This window comes from Oratosquilla oratoria, chromosome 20 (genome assembly GCF_046742065.1).
Source record: "Oratosquilla oratoria isolate Oo_2021 chromosome 20, ASM4674206v1, whole genome shotgun sequence".
Classification (NCBI taxonomy): Eukaryota; Metazoa; Arthropoda; class Malacostraca; order Stomatopoda; family Squillidae; genus Oratosquilla; species Oratosquilla oratoria.
In genome coordinates, this window is record NC_134796.1 from 61,121,570 (window position 1) to 61,126,569 (window position 5,000).

Sequence of the window (5,000 nt, forward strand, 5' to 3'; positions counted from 1 at the left end):
GATATAAAGAACGAAAGATAAATAAATAAATAAATAAATAAATAAATAGAATAAAAAGTAAGGAGCCAAAAGGAGAATGCAGCGGAGGTGGCAGAGGCAAAGGACAAGAAGGAAGAGGAGAAGGAAATAATAAAGAAGAGGAAGAAGAAGAAGAGAAGGAGGAGGAGGAAGAAGAAGAAAGAAAAGGAGGAGGAGGGAGAAGAAGAAAAACAAGAAGAAGAAGAAGAAGAAAAGGAGGAGGAAGAAGAAAAAGAAGAAAGGAGGAGGAGGGAGAAGAAGAAAAACAACAACAAGGAGAAGAAGAACAACAGCAACAAGAAGATGGAGAAGAAGAAAAGGAAGTGGAAGAAGAAGAAAAAGTAGAAGAAAAAGAAGAAGAAGAAGCACAAGAACAAGAGGAAAGAGAAGACAAAGAAGAAGGCGAAAGAAGGGAATTTGAATTTAAAGAAGAAATATAGAACAGAAAGTAGGAGGAAGAGGAAAAGGTTAAAAAAAGGAGGAATAAAAGAAGATATAGAAAAGAAGCAAAAGAAAGAGGGAAAGGAAAATTATATGATAAATATGAGACTGAAGATGAGGATAAGAATGAGAATTAGACTTAGAAAGGCATTTGAGATAAAAATGAAAACAGAATGAGAATGAAAATGAGAATGAGAATGAGAAAGAAAAAGAAAATGAGAGTGGGAATGAGACTGAGAATAAAAGTGAAGAATGAGAATGGAAATGAGAATAAGAACGATAACGGGAGAGAGAATGAGAATGAGAATGAGAATGAGGATGAGAATGAGAATAAGAATAGCACCGAGACTATAACCATAACCATAGTAAGAAAAATGAATGAGACAGAGAATACGTATGACAAGAAGAAATAGAAAGAAGACAAGAAAACTTAACTAGAGAGAAAAAGACGAAGAATGGGAAGGTAAAAAGAAAATAACGATAACAGTGAGAATGATAATGTGAGTGAGAATAAGAAACAGAATGAGAATGACAAGAAGAAAATAAAAAGCGAATATAAGGTATCCGAACACACACACACACACACACACACACACACACACACACACACACACACACACACACAACTCATGGCGCAGTGGCAGAGTTCCCGGCTGCCACTACGGTGGTCCGGGTTCGAATCCCGACCAAGACTGAAATAATTTTAGTATCACTGCGCTGCGGGTCGTTACTCCAACTCTCGTGGGCATGGAGTTGGGTGTGTCTGTGCGTGTAAGGTCACAGCATTACCCATAGATCGGTCATATATGAGCTCTGAGCTCTCTACCGGGAGGGTAGTAGCTGTCGATCACGAGTCCAACACGTGATCCAAGACCATGGTGGATCACACACACACATCATTACCCATAGATCGGTCATATATGAGCTGTGAGCTCTCTTTTGGGAGGGTAGTAGCTGTCGATCACGAGTCCAACACGTGATCCAAGACCATGGTGGATCTCACACACACACAGACAGCAAAAAAAAAAAAAAAAAAAAAGAGAGAGAGAGAGAGAGAGAGAGAGAAGGAAAGAAAAAGAAGGATAACTGTGAGAAAGAGAAACTGCGGAAAGGGAAAATAGTAATACATACGCATCCGAATACTGAGCGCTATGGGCTATATCTGTGGAAGACAGCTATGGTGGAGATAGAAAACGGAGGTTGGGGTGGAGTTGGGGAGAGAACGTGAGGAACGATGGACGAAGCGAAGACCAAAGTCCACTCGAAGACGAAATAGAGATAGAAAAGAGAGCATTGAAGAGATCGAGAGCAAGACCAAGAGGAAACAAAGATCGAAAAGAGAAGTGAAGAGAGCGAGACCAAGAAGAAATAGAGATCGAAAAGAGAGCATTGAAGAGATCAAGAGCAAGAAGAAACAAAGATCGAAAAGAGAAATAGAGAGCAAGACCAATAAAGAACAGGTATCAAAAAGAGAAGTGAAGAGAGAAAGACTATGAAAAAACAATGATCAAAAAGAGAAGCGACGAGAGTAAGACCAAGAAGAAGCAAAGATCGAAAAGAGAAGTGAAGAGAGGAACTCGAAGAAGAAATAGGAATCAAAAAAGAGCATTGAAGAGATTAAGAGGAAGACCAAGAAGAAACAAAGATCGAAAAGAGAAGAGAAGAACTCGAAGAAGAAACAGATCGAAAAGAGAGCAATGAAGAGATCGAGAGCAAGAGCAAGAGGAAACAACGATCGAAAAGAGAGCATTGAAGAGAGACTGAGGAGATCGAGAGCAAGACCAAGAAGAAACAAATACTGAAAAGATAAGTGAAGATAGGAACTCAAAGAAGAGCCGAGATTGAGAAGAGAGGATTAAAGAGATTGAGAACAAGACTGAGAGGTCCAATAGAAGTGTAGAGAGAAACTCCAAGAAGAAACAGAGATCGAAAAGAGAGAATTAAAGAGATCTAGAGAGAGATCAAGAATCCCCCTATCCCTCCTACACCCCCAACCCAGGCCCAGCAATAGAAGTGAAGAGAGGAGCGAAAAGAGAGAAGAGGCTGCAATAAAGAGCAATAGCCAGACCTTGCCAATCGACACAAAAAGAGAGGACGCTGAAGAGACTCCGATAAGACCAAAGAGAACGACCTCAAGAAGATTGAGAAGGAATGGAGGATGTGTGTGTGTGTGTGTGTGTGTGTGTGTGTGTGTGTGTGTGTGTGTGTGTGTGTGTGTGTGTGTGTGTGTGTGTGTGTGTGTGTGTGTGTGTGTGTGTGTGTGTGTGTGTGTGTGTGTGTGTGTGTGTGTGTGTGTGTGTGTGTGTGTGTGTGTGTGTGTGTGTAGGTGTCTGTGTGTGTGTGTGTGTGTAGAAAGATACAGACAGGGAGTGGAAATAAAGAGAAGATGAAAAGATGAAGAAAAGGAGGTTATGAGGAAGATATGAATGATAAAATTTGATGCAAAAGGTAAGGAAGTGAGAGAGATAGATAGATAGAGAGAGAGAGAGAAAGAAAGAAAGAAAGAGAGAGAGAGATGAGGAAGAATGGAATAAATAGATACATGAAATAAATTAAGAGACAAATAAGTGAATGGAACAATACGACGTGTATAAGGAAATGTAGAAGAAGAAGAAGGAATAGCAGCAGCAGAAGAAGAAGAAGACGAAGACGAAGAAGATAACGAAGAAGAAGACGAGGAAGATGTAGAAGAAGACGTAGAAAAAGATGAAGAAGAGAAAGAAGAAGAAAAAGACAAAGAAAAAGAGAAAGAGGAAGAAAAAGAAGAAAAACCAAAAGAACAAGAGGATAGGAGACAGACAACGAGGTGATGGAGGGAGAGGAAGGGAGGGCGGAGGAAGGGAGGAGGAAGGGATGGGGTGGGGATGGGGGGGGGGCTGGTGCAAATTGTTACCTCGGGCGATCAATTACTATTCACCAGATAAGGGGAAAGCACGTTCGAACGGAACACTAGGGAAGAGGAACACCATAGCTATGTGCGCATGTGTATGTTCGTCCTTGTATGGGGGAAATCAATAGACGTCCATATACGTCCCCCAATCCCACCCACCCCCGTCCCAAAGTAGCATATGATTGTACGATTAGACTACGATATTGGCTGCCGTCTTCTGCGATGTCGTAAATGAAGGTATTTTTTTCTCGTATCTATGATAAGAATCGTTCTACAAGATCGTAATGAAATCCTTCACGTTCTCGGTCCACGATCCAATGAACGTATACCTTCTACATCTCACTAAGAGTTCTTAATCACTGTAGTACTTATCAGTGAAGCTAGGTGTACGTATATAGTCCTGACTTATTATATATAGTGAGATATATCATGTTCATAAATATGTATCAATATGATTATTTTATATGGAATATATTTCAACATGTATATATACACACCCAGACGCCTATATATAAATACACGGATACCAGGTGCATATACACACACATACACGCACACGCACACACACACACACACACACACAAGAAACTAATATCTAAATACATTTGTCCAATAAATACAGAGAATCATGCACGTGAATACAATACTTTAATACATTTGATCATCAGAGCTTATGTATCATATTTCCATTACGCCCTAAGTCATGAAGATGAATACAGCTTTGTTGTAAGCATAGCGCTTCTTTCCTTCACCATTATTATTAATATACACATACATACATACATATACCAAAGGGTTTTCCCCCGTACACGTGAGGTAGCAAAAAAAAAAAAAAAAAAAAAAAAGCAACGACATAAAAACCACTCTCACCCATTCCATCCCCTACATACTCCACTCCCCTCTACCCTCTTCCCTCCCTCTTATCTTGGCACCTCCTGGATGACGGGTCATCCCTGCATCTTATCAGTAACATATAAGAAGAACGTGAGGAGCCTATTACGTCAAGAGGCGCGTAACTGCGGCCGAAGGCGTCACCTTTGCCCTATTATGCGTTTTGGGGACTGTTGGAGCAGGAAATTAACAGTCACTGCTGGGAATCGGAAAGAAGTGGGGGATTCGAACCCACAACTAAGCGAAAGCGAGACTATCACGCTTCTGAGAACGCAGCCAGCACACACTTATTATACTTAACGGTGGTCCTGCTAGATGGACGTCGGAGTGAAGCATCTCCCTGTTACCCAGCCTCAAAGCCCGGTAATACCCTTCCCACATTTACATCAACAGAGAACAGATTCCACTGAAATCAACTCAACTGAGTCAATTCCAGATGCTTCAGGAAACAACAAAAGTTAAGCAATACCACCCACGTGCCCACTCCGCTATGAACACAATATACGTGGAATGAGGTCCTAGAGAAAGTTAGCTTTCATTAGTTTAGCGTTATTAGTCTCTCATGGCACGAATAACCCAATAACAATAAGAAGGCCTACGCATTCTTCTAACACAGCCTAACCCTCCATTCATCTCCTCACAGATGCCAACCACACTCACCTACCAACTCCCACGCTGTGGAAAGTAAGAAGCTCCTGGTAGAGCAACGATATGTCAGTTGTGGCAAATCGCTGTTTTTTTTTTTTTTTTTTTTTTTTTT

The 5,000-nt window shown here is 40.9% G+C and overlaps 1 protein-coding gene across 4 annotated transcripts in view; it reads right to left on the reverse strand.

The window, feature by feature from the left end:
• Positions 1-5,000, reverse strand: part of LOC143036592 (nephrin-like) — a 1,505,960-nt gene that overhangs the window by 378,839 nt on the left and 1,122,121 nt on the right. The window lies entirely within an intron of this gene.